At 41.1% G+C, this 12,657-nt stretch overlaps 1 non-coding gene across 1 annotated transcript; it reads right to left on the reverse strand.

The window, feature by feature from the left end:
* Positions 1-4,740: 4,740 nt before the first annotated feature.
* On the reverse strand, positions 4,741-4,812 carry TRNAA-AGC. Its single transcript has one exon. It is a non-coding gene; the product is annotated as a tRNA-Ala (tRNA).
* Between the last annotated feature and the right edge of the window lie 7,845 nt (positions 4,813-12,657).

The following is a 12,657-nucleotide window of genomic DNA, read 5'->3' on the forward strand; positions in this document are numbered from 1 at the left end:
TTCTTTATAAAATTTTCCCTATTCAAACTACTGGTGTAGTGTGTCTCCTGAGTGGCCCCTGACAGATAGACTCTTTACTAAATGGTGTGTTCTATGCAGAAGGTAACTTGGAGAACTAGTTTCACAGCCAGCCCCTGACATACATAGCAGATTCAGCAACAACCACTCATTCTCTGTTGTAAGTCTATAAGACTTTGAATTTGTTTGGGTACAATTCATATCTCTAACCTTTATGATATTGCATATTCTTGTTCTTATTTTTATTTTTTTAGATTTTATTTATTTATTCATGAAAGACACAGAGAGAGAGGCAGAGACATAGGGAGAGGGAGAAGCAGCCTCCCTGTGGGGAGCCCGATGCAGGATTTAATCCCATGACCTTGGGATCATGACCTGAGCTGAAGGCAGACATTCAACCACTGAGCCACCCAGGCATCTTGCATATTCCTGTTTTTAAATAACATATTGGAGACAAATGATAGCCCAGTGATCTAAAGAAAAAGAGAGATAACTTGAGTTTCATCAATTCTGTCATTCTATTTGATCACTTGGAGTTTTTATTTGTGTTTAAAACATTGAGGGACGCCTGGGTGGCTCAGTGGTTGAGTGTCTGCCTTTGGCCCAGGGCATGATCCTGGGGTGCCCGGATTGAGTCTCGCATCGAGCTCCCTGCATGAAGCCTGCTTCTCTCTCTGCCTGTGTCTCTGCCTCTCTCTCTGTGCGTCTCTCATGAATAAATAAATAAAATCTTAAAATAAATAAATAAATAAATAAATAAATAAATAAATAAATAAATAAATTTAAAACATTGAAAAGGTATAAACTACAAGATGTTCAGTTTTTTGGTGGTTCCAAATTTTGATTCATATATTAAATACTTTATTAAGCTTGAATAATATTTTAAAGTAGTATTTCAGGGGCACCTGGGTGGTTCAGTCAGTTAAGTGTCTGTCTTCTACTCAGGTTTTGATCCCAGGGTCCTGGGATTGAGCCCGGCATTGGGCTCCCTCATCAGAGGGGAGTCTGCTTCTCTCTCTCTCTGCCTCTCTTTCTGCTCGTGTTATCTCTCTGTCAAATAAATAAATAAAATCTTTTTAAAATAATAAAAAATAAAGTAGAATTTCATGTTTCCTTTTAAATTATTTATTTTAAACCTAAGCATGGATCAAGAAAATGATCATTACTGAATTTTTACCAAAGATAGTTTTGTTGTATAAAGGAGGAAGGTATTAAAAAATAATCTAGCCCAGGTGTAAGATATTAGGTATGCCATTGGGGAGTATGCCCATTAATGGTAACATTCATTTGTACTCACTGTATTGTTACAAATATTGTTTTGTCTTTATTTAATGTATCAAAATAATTTTAAATCACACAACACAGAGAAATACAGAATAAGTCTGATTCTACCTTCTAAATTCCCTCCCCTAATCTTGTACTCCCTAACTTAATTTCTTTCACCCCATTTATGCAGACTCTTGGTTTCAAGCTTTGCTCTTAAGACAAAACAGCAATACTGGGATTTTAAGTTTCCTAAATTTTCCTCTTCGTGGCTGCTACTTTTTTTTTTTTTTAAGATTTTATTCATTTATTTGAGAAACAGAGAGAGTGGAGTGGGGGAGCAGAGGGAGAGATAAAGTGAAGCAGATTTCACCACACTGAGCACAGAGCCCCACTCAGGGCTGGGCTCAGGGCTCCACCTCACCACCCTGAGGTCAGACCTGAGCCAATGCCAAGATTTGGACATTTAATCAACTGTACCACAGAGGCATCCTGGCTGCTTCTTTTAAAATAAAATGATGGAAGCACTGGATTCCTCCAAAGAGAAAGACATGAAGAGAGTAGAGGGGGCCTTTATTTTATTTTAAGTAATCTCTACACCCAAGATGGGGCTTGGGCTTAAAACCCTGAGATCAAGAATGGCATGCTGTACCAACTGAGCCTGCCAGGCACACTAGGACCTTTTTCTCATACAGTTTCTGGCCATGGTCCCTTTGAGCCAGAGGCTTGCTCTTCTCACACCTGTCCTCCAAGAACTCTGTGCCTCCCTGAAGACCCAGCTGTCTTTCAACTTCATGTCCTATCAGGCCATAAAGCCTAGAGCAAGCGCACAGGGGCACTGATTCCCAAACCAAGGGCCCACATATTGACTGGCTACCATAGCAACAAGAGCTGAGACACATTAGCCCCTGAGCCACTCCATCTGCAGGCCCACTGAACCCCACAGTGAGGAGGGTTATTGATTCTCTCCCTACATAACCCTCTCCTTCCTCCCACTGCTGCATATTTACTCCACAGCAATACTGAGCACAAAAGGGGCCCCAGATCAGCCATGCCCCTCATTTATAACTAAAGGAGCAGAACCAGAATCAGCTAGGGAGCTCTTTAGAAGTGCCTGACACACTGTACCAGAATCTCCAAGACTGGGGGCTGCATTCATATATTTCAAACATGGTGATCCTCATGCACCACCAATTAAGAACCACGGCTGTGTAGAGCATGAACAGAGTTTATAAGATGAAAATACCAATGGATTTCAGACATAAGATGCCGACCTTGCCCAAAGACAAAGACCTCCCCAACATGATACTATATTTTTCACCTATCAGATTGGCAAAGAGCAAAAGTTTGATAGATAGATCATAGATAAAGAGCTAATTCCCCTGGTTTATAAAGTGTTTCCACAAATGGATAATGAAAAGACTAATAATCAAAACCAACAGAAAAAAGGGCAAAGGAGGGGAACAGATAGTAGACAGAAAGGGAAATATTTCATTCATGATAAAGAAAATGTAATACAACAACCCATCAAAAGGTACCAAAAGTTTGGTAATACACTGGTAAGGTCATAGGGGAAGAGTAGTGAGAAGCAAATTGGTATAGCCCCATGCAGGCAGTAGCTATAAAAACTGCAAGCACTTTTATTCTTTGAGCCATTAATTCTACTCCTAGGAATTTAACCAACTGATATTAATTGCACACGTGTGAAAAGATTTAAGTACAGGGTTATTCATTTGCAGCACTGTCTGCAGCAGCAAAAGATCAGAAATAACCCATTTCCCAACAGGAGACCAGTTAAATCAATTATAGTACAGCCATACAGTGAAATACTCTGCTAGACAACCATTTAAATAAAAGAAGAAGTCAGATCAATGAAACAATCCCAAGACATTTTATTAAATGAAAAAAATTAAAATGCACAAAACAGTGTATGATTAATAGCAAAATTATTTTCAGTAATGGTAATTTAATAATCACTAATAATCATTTTCTCAAGTCATACTTTAGATGTAAAACAAGTAATTGACTATTTTAAGGAATAAGTTTCTATTTTAAAAATATTCAAATTCGATACATACATATGTAGCATATGTATACTTGTATTATACAGATAACTCTGAAAGATGCACACACAAAGTGGTTACACAGCAGAGGATCTGCATAGACTTTTTTCCAAAGATATAAAGATGGCCAACAGGTCCACGAAAAGGTGCTCAACATCACTCATCATCAGGAAAATGTAAATCAAAAGCACAATTTTTCACCTCACACCTGTTAAATAGCTACCATCAAAAAGATTAAAAAAAAATAACCCGTGTTGGCAAGAATGTGGGCACTGTCAGTGGGATTGTAAACTGATGCGGCCACTACAGGAAACAGTATGGAGGTTCCTCCCAAAATTTAAAGTAGAACAACTATATGATCCAACAATTCCACTTCTGGATATTTATTCAAAGAAAAAACAAAAACACTAATTTGAAAAAATATATGCACCCCCATGTTCAATGCAGCATTATGTACAATAGCCAATATATTTAAACTACTTAAGTGTTGTTTAATGAGGTGTACATATATGATGGAATGCTATTTGGCCATAAAATAAGAAGGAAATCCTTCCATTTGTGACATGGATCATACTAAAAAAAAAAGTCAGACAGAGAAAGACAAAGGATTTTTGTCTTTATAAATGAGATAAGTGATCTCACTTATATGTGGAATTAAAAAAAAAAAACTAAGGTCAAAGACACAGAGAACAGATCAGTGGTTGCTGGGGGACAGGGGAACGAAATGGGTGACGGGAGTTAAAAGTACAAACTTCTAGTTATAAAATAATTAGTCATAGGGATATAATGCACAGCATGGAGACTATAGTAAATAATACTGTATTGCATATTTCAAAGTTGCTAAGAGAGTAGATCTTAAAAGCTCTCATCAGAGGTACCTGAGTGGCTCAGTTGGTTAAGTATCCAACTCCTGATTTTGGCTCAGGTTGTCATTTCAGGGTTGTAAGATCAAGCCCCAGGTGGAGCACCCCTTGTTCTCTGCATCTTCACTGAGCATGGAGACTCCTTAAGATTATCTCTTTCCCTCTGCCCCACCACCACCGTCTCAGTGTTTCTCCCTCTCTAAAAAAAATAATAATAATAAAAGTTCTCATCACAAGAAAAATGATTTTCGTAATTATATGTAGTGACAGATGTTAACTAGACTTATTGTAGTGATAATCTCATAATACATGCAAATATGTAATCATTATGTTTATATACCTGAAACTAATATAATGTTATATGCCAATTATAAGTTAATTAAAAAATAAAACAGGAGAGTTATAAGCACAACAGAAGAAAAACATAAGTACTCGGAGGCAAGATGATTACTTTGCAGATTCTACAGGAATGTGTGTGGCTGTAACAGAAAAGAAAAAAAAAAAAGTATTCCCCAAGCAAGGGCACAATAGAATGGAGATGCTGGGGATCGAACCCAGGACCTCATGCATGCTAAGCATGCGCTCTACCACTGAGCTACATCCCCACCTAGTGACAATACTGCATTTTAAAGCTACTTTCATAAAATAAATCAGAAATTTGCTCTCCTAAAAGAAAACAACTGGTTATAGTGATAGCCAGGGGGTTTAGGGAGTAGGGTAATGCAGAGGGTGTGTAAGGAGAGGTTCCAGGAGTTAGGAATGAAAGGAATTTACTTTTCTCTCTCTGATTTTTGTACTACTTGAGTATCTTACCATGTAGGCATTGCCTCCTTAAATAAAGATGTAAAATAAAAGAGAAAATAAAGGTCAAACAAAAACCACTTTTCTGCAATAATGCCCCAACTTTATAGATAGAACACTTAGGCTACATAAAAGAAGAGCCTCTCCTATCCACAAAGCCTCCAGCTCCTCCAAGCAGTGGGATCACCACCCTTTGAGCCCCAGAATCCTTTATTCTTTTCAGGGTTAGAGACTATCCATGCCTTGTTGCCAGGATTTCCATTCCTCATCCATGCCCTCAGTATCCTGCTCAGGGCATCCATCATTTTTGTTAATCCTTCCATCCTGCAACCAGTGTTTGTTGGGGACTGACCATGGTCCAGACATTATGCTTACTGCCAGGAGTACATGAATAAGCCTCAAGGTCAAAGTCCCTTCTGACCTGGTAGATAGGGTCACCATGTACAGTCACGCAGGCTGTGCACTACATAATTTCAGGAAATGCCATTCGCATAGGTACCCCCTGGATTTATGACAGGTAAATCTTACTATAGCCAGTGGCCTTGCCCATATGTCCAATAACCCAATGGAGAAAATAAAGAAAGCAATACACACATATTTCTTCTAACTGGAATCAGGGCAATGAAAGAAAAGAACCAGGTGTGATGAGAAAGAACAAAAGGAGGGATCTAGGGGATTCCTGGGTGGCTCAGAGGTTTGGTGCGTGCCTTCCGGGATCAAGTCCCACATCGGGCTCTCTGCATGGAGCCTGCTTCTCCCTCTGCCTGTGTCTCTGACTCACTCTTCCTGTGTCTCTCATGAATAAATAAATAAAATCTTAAAAAAAAAAAACAGGAGGGATCTATTTTGAGTTCCACATAAGCCATTCTGAGAAAGTGATATTTAAGCCAAGAAATTATAACTAATATAATTAGTTATATAACTAATATAATAGTAATCTTACTTAGTTGCTAGCAACACAGACCCAATTTAGTAGCTTTAGCAAAAAAAGTTTCCAATTTTTCTCATTCCACGAGAAGCCAGAAGATAGATGGCCCAAGATGAATTTGGCAGCTGCATGAGTTATCAGGAGCCCAGCCTCCTCTGCCTTTCTGCTTTATATTCCTTAACATGTGACTTCCATTCTCTAGGTCACCTCATAGTCCAAAATGGTTGCTAGAGCTCCAGCCACCACATCGGCATCAGAGACAACAGGACAGGGCAAGGATATTAGAGAAATAAGGGAACACACCCCACCCACTTAAGGAAATGACTGTGCCTTACAGAATATTCTACTTCCACCTTATTGGCCAGAAAATGGTCCCATGAACATACCATGCTGCAAGAGAGGGTGGAAAATGTAGTCTCTAAGGCACCACCCAAAGTTGTTACTTAAGGAGGAATTGTTTTTGAGAGGCAATGAGCAGCCTCTGCTATGGACTAGGAGAATAATAGAAGTTAATTAAGTGAAAGAGGTGGCAGGGGAACAGGTTCCAGGCAGAGGGAGCACAAGTACAAAAGCTCCAATGAGAAAAGTAGTGTGCCCTGTGCACACTAGCAAATGCAGGTACCTATCTCCCACTCTGGGCAAAGCCTTGGAATCACACAGGCTCATGTTCACATTCTAATTTCACAATCCTTCCTCACTGAGAGCCTATAGGTAAGTCTTTTACCTTCTCTGAGTCTGTTTTCTTACTTGTAAAACAAGAATTGTATGGGAACAATCTATAGATCTATTATGTGGATTAAATGAGATAACATATGTGAGGAAGTTAGCACAGCACCTAACATATTTAGCACACATTATTATGTATTAATTACATCTCCGACCAAAAGACTCACATAATTGTGACATAGTCAGTAGTCAAGGTTGTATTCCCAGCTTTGAACAAATCATGTGGCACACAGTGCTCAAAAAATGGTCGCTCTTCCTATTGTGACTATTGCCAAGGATAGTAAACAGCTCGTCAGGATTTCTTCCTGGCTCTTTCTTGACTCCTCATCCCAGGCCAGCCAACTGCAGATCTAACCAAACTTCAGATTACCTACCTTAATGACAAACTAGAAATAAGGGTGCAGGGGTGAGGGAATGCCAGCCCAGGGAGATAACAGACTGCCAGGTGACTGGTATGAGTCCCAGTCTCTCTGGGCTCAGGCCCTAAGAATGAATAATTTCAACCCCAATGCAGAAATGCTTACTGCATTGAACTTTAATAAAACCCACACTTGGACTCCAGGAAATACTGCCATTTATATCTCCATTGATTTTCTAAACCTATTTTATTATTCCTCTTCCCGGTGAGGGTTGTATGTATTTTGGGGCTGCATTCCTTTCATAAATAAGTAAATATGTAGGTAAATACTAATAAGAGCTAACAGTTATTAAGCGTTTGGCCTGGGGCCAGGGATGATGCTGCAGGCCTTTGCCTCTGTTAGTTTATTCCCCCGTTATAGCAACCCAGTGAGGCTGGCATTCCAGTGTTTCCCATTCTACAGAGGAGGAGACAAAGATCCCAACAGTGAGGTCACTTCCCCCAAAAAGGAGCAGGGTAGATGCTATACCATCTAGCAGTTCCTCAAAAAGTTAAACATGGAGCTGCCATATGACCCAACAATGCCACTTTTAGGTGTGTACGCAGGAGAAATAAAGACAAGTCCATCCAAAAGGTGCACAAATGTTCATGGCAGCAGCAGTCATAAGAGTCCAAAAGTGGGAAAAATTCAAGTGCCCATCAATGGACAAAAGGACAAACACAAGGTTACCTATGTACTCGAGGAAATATTAACCATAAAAAGTAATGAGAGACCGACACACACTACAACATGGGTGAATCTTGAAAATATTATGCTAAGTGGAAAAAAGCCAGACACAAAATACCACATATTGTATGATTCCACTGATCTATCCAGATTGGTCAAATCCATAGAGACGGGAAGCAGACTGGTGGTTGCTAGGGGCTAGGGAATAGAAGGGAATCAGAAGTGACTGCAAATGGAAACAGGCTTTCTTTGGTGGGGTAGGGGGGGATGATAAAAATGTTCAGAAATTAGCGATGATGGTTGCACAACTCTATACATATACTAAAATCCACTGAATTGTACACTCTTGCCTGTGAATTTTATGGTAAATGAATTGTATCTCAATTTTTATTGAAAAAGAGGTAGAGCATAGATTTAACCTCAAGGCCATGGGATCCAAAGTCTTGATTACTGCATTCTGAGCAGCTCAGTTATACGTGAACCTAGTCAATGCCAGGCTGGACAGGGAAATGCTGAGTGCCTGAACTAAGGCAATGGTTTGAAAAAGCCAATAGTCTTTCCTTTCTGCTAAATCCCCTGAGCATGGGGCTGGCTCTCTCCCAGGCCTGGGACCCTGAGAACATCATAGAAGAGCTGCATTAATCGAAGCTTTATGGCATTTGGGAGCTACTGGGGCTGAGCAAATCTCAGTGGTCAGCGAGCTAATTACAACTGCCCGAATGAGGCCAACTCACCCATTAATACCAACAAGGCAGTTCCAGAAGGAAGAGGAAAGATGGCTGATGCAAATGAACCTCTCTAACTGTAGATTCAACATCTATGGTGGCCTGATCCCCCAGGCTACATCTTCATTGGTATAAAATAATTCATACTTCTAAAAAATAATAATAATTTGTACTTCTGCAGGTGTTCCCAATTCACATGCACACACACACACACACACACACATACACTCCTGAAGAAGACCCCAAGCAAAGAATATGGCCTGACACAAAGGACAAGAACTTTAACATTTGAAAGTCCTGAGTTCAGATCCTGCCTCTGCCACTTAGGAGCAGAGTAGCCTTAAGCAGGCCACATCATTTCTCTAAGACTCAGTTTCCCCATCTGTCAAATGGGGCTAATAAGTTCTACCTCTTTCATGGTTATACCAAGAACTAAGAGATGCCATATTTGAATGTTCCAGCTTGCAGTGGTGCTCAGTACATGGTAGCTGTTATTAATTGTATTATTAAATGATTTGGGTCATTTCCACATCACGTCCCCCTACACACTGAAGCTTGTGGGGGCTGAGTGGCCATGTGGCCAGAAAATGATTCTCTAATTTCAATGTGCCCGGGATGACTGTTTAAAATCCAAGGATCCAGGACACCTGGGTGGCTCAGTGGTTGAGCGTCTGCCTTGGGCTCAGGATATGATTCTGGGATCCTGGGATCGAGTCCCACATCGGGCTCCGCACAGGAAGCCTGCTTCTTTCTCTGCTTCTCTCTGTGTGTCTCTCATGAATAAATATATAAAAATCTTTAAAAATAAAAAAAATAAAAATAAAAATAAATAAATAAAATGCAAGGATCCCCAACCCCAGTGTTTCTGATTATAGGGAAGTTGACTGAAGGTGCTGCATATTTTGATAATCAGCACAGGGTTTAAAACTTTCAGATAATAGGGGGGCATATAGCTGGCTCAGCTGGAAAACCACATAACTCTTTTTTTTTTTTTTTTTTTTTTTGGAAAACCACATAACTCTTGATCTCCAGGTCGTGAGTTTGAGCCCCACATTGGATATAGAGATTTCTTAAGTAAATAAACTTTAAAAAGAAGAAGGAAGAAAGAAAGAAATCAATCAATCAGGGGTACCCAGCTGGCTCACTTGGAAGAGCATTTGATTCTTGATCTTGGGATCAGGAGTTCAAGCCCCTCATTAGGTGTAGAAATTATTAAGAAAATAAATAAAATTTAAAAAAGAAATCAGATGCCATTTGGATTTCAAAAACCCAAAACAAACAAAACAACTTTCAGATAATGCTTCTCAGCCCTGGTTACACACTGGAAAGTTTGGGCTTCTTTGTTTTATTTATTTATTTAAGATTTTATATATTTATTCATGAGAGGCACAGAGAGAGAGGCCGAGACACAGGAAGAGAGAAAAGCAGGCTCCACGCAGGGAGCATGACATGGGACTCGATCCCGGGTCCCCAGGATCAGGCCCTGGGCTGAAGACGGTGCCAAACCGCTGAGCCACCAGGGCTGCCCATCTTTGTTTGTTTTAATGCCCAGGTCTTACCCCTACAGATTTTGATGTCTTATGACCCTTGTGTTGCTGGAACATTGGTATTTTTTTAAAGTTCCCAGATGATTCTAATGTGCAGCCAGGCCTGAGAAGCCCTGCTATAAGCCAGTGCTTCTCAGAGTGTGGTCCAGGGACCCAAGGCATCAGCAGCACTGCAAACGTTTTAAAAATGCATAATCTTGGGTGTCTGAGTGATTCAGTCGGTTGAGCACCTGCCTTCAGCTCAGATTGTGATCCTGGGGTCCTAGGATTGAACCCCACATCAGGCTTCTGCTCAGCAGGGAGCCTGCTTCTCCCTCCACCTGCCATTCCCCCTGCTTATATTCTCTCCCTGTCAAATAAATAAATTTTAAAAATGCACAATCTCTGTCCTTCCCCATCCTACTGAATCAGAAACTCTGGGAGTGTGACCCAGCACTCAGTGGTTTAATAAGTCCTCTGGGAGATTCTGATGCCCACTAAAGTATAAGAGCCCCCACTATGAGACACGGTATCCCCAAAATTGATTGCATAATGATAAGAACCACATTGGGGTGGGATAACCATTCCTAGACAACGCCCTTACCCACTCACCCAGATTCTGGGAGGCTGGAATGGGGCCTGGGCATGTGCATTTTTTAACAAGTACTCCCTTACTCTCCTGCTCCAACTACCAAGGGCTCTTCCAGCCCTTGGAATTAAATCCAAAATCCTCCCCTCAGGCCACCTCTTCTGAAGCGCAGGCTAGTCAAGGCAATGCTGATTTAAAGAAACACCACCTGGCACACCTGGAGGAGTGCACCTGAGTGGCTCAGTCAGTTAAGCGGCTGACTCTTGATTTTGGCTGAGGTCACGATCTCAGGGTCATGAGATTGAGCCCCACGTCAGGCTCCCCCTGAGCACAGCATGGAATCTGCTAGTGCCTCTCTCTGACCCTCCACCCTGCTAGTGCTCTATCTCTCAAATAAATAAATAAATAAATAAATAAATAAATAAAATCTGAAAATAAAAAAGAAACACCACCCAAAAGACTAAAACCCCACCCACTCTCTTACCACCATCACCAGTCTTAAGCCTTAAGCCTCACCGGTTTTTTTAAATTATTACAAGAGGCTGTGTGAGGAACCACAGGATGCTGCACACAGTTTCCCCTAAAGAGCTTCTCTGGCAAATACCACACAGGCCCCAGCCCCAGGGGGCACGTTTGAGACCCCCTGGCCCCACCCACCGCGCACAGACCTGACTCTGAGGATAGTACTGGGCACTGTATATACTATGTTTTATCCCCTATATACACACCTATGAGAAAGTTTAATTTTTAAATTTGGCACAATGAGAGATTAACAAAAACAAATAACAAAATAGAACAATTGGGGCACCTGGGTGGCTCAGTTAGGCGTCTGCCTTTGGCTCAGGTCATCATCATCTCAGGGGTCCTGGGATTGAGTCCCACATCAGGCTCCCTGCATGGAGCCTCATTCTCCCTCTGCCTGTGTCTCTGCCTCTCTCTGTGTCTTTCATGAATAAATAAATTAAATTAAATCAACAGCCACAAACATGAACAGGCATGGTCCTGGCTGATGGTCCCCCAAACACTACCAAGCTGGTTGCCACCAGTGATGGGAATTCCTGAAATAGAGAAGGAGCCACTCTTGTTAACATTCTTTTTTTTTTTTTAAACGTTTATTTATTTATTTTATTTATGGTAGTCACAGAGAGAGAGAGGCAGAGACACAGGCAGAGGGAGATGCAGGCTCCATGCACCAGGAGCCTGATGTGGGATTCTATCCTGGATCTCCAGGATCGCGCCCTGGACCAAAGGCAGGCGCTAAACCGCTGCGCCACCCAGGGATCCCCTTGTTAACATTCTTAACAAAAATAAAGTACAGACTTCCTTTGTTACAGTCTGTAGCTGCATCCCCAGAAAAGTTGATCTATATTAAAACACTCAAAGCACGTGTTTATAGGCAAGTGGAATTAAATTATTGGCTCAGATGATTATAATGAATGTCTAGGAGGAACCCTCCACTGAAGGAAATGACCTATGCATTGCAGACTATGCAACATCTCGGACTCCCAGCATTCAAATGCCCCTGATCAAATGCCCCTGCTCATGACCCTCTGATCATTGTGACAACAAAAATGTCCCCATACATTTCCAAAAACCCTCCCTGTCATCAGTACCATTCCTGTGGAAAACTGCAGGTTCCAACAAGGAGATGGTCCTCTTGCTCCCTTTCTCCCACCCTTCCTGTTTTGAATCTGTTGTATTTAGGACACGATGCTGGGAGCTGTGGCAATCATTTTGAGGCCATGCGGTAAAGGCTGAGACTTCAGAGATACCACCCTAGTAATCATTACTAGTGCCTAGTAATCAGTTTATTCCCCAACTCTCTAACTGCCTACCTCCAAACTTTGGGTTATACAAATTAATCAAATGCCTTTATTATTTAAACCTTATTCTTTCAATCTTCTCTCACTTGCAGTGGAACACATCTTTACTGAGAGAAGTAGGACAAATAGGCCAGTGTGGGTGGGTAGAACAAATTTAAAAGATCCAGGCCATATAATTATTTGATGCTTAGGGCTTTACTTAAATACTCTCAGCAAAAACAAACCAAAAAATATGATTCCTAGTTAT

This window comes from Vulpes lagopus, chromosome 3, assembly GCF_018345385.1.
Source record: "Vulpes lagopus strain Blue_001 chromosome 3, ASM1834538v1, whole genome shotgun sequence".
Classification (NCBI taxonomy): domain Eukaryota; kingdom Metazoa; phylum Chordata; class Mammalia; order Carnivora; family Canidae; genus Vulpes; species Vulpes lagopus.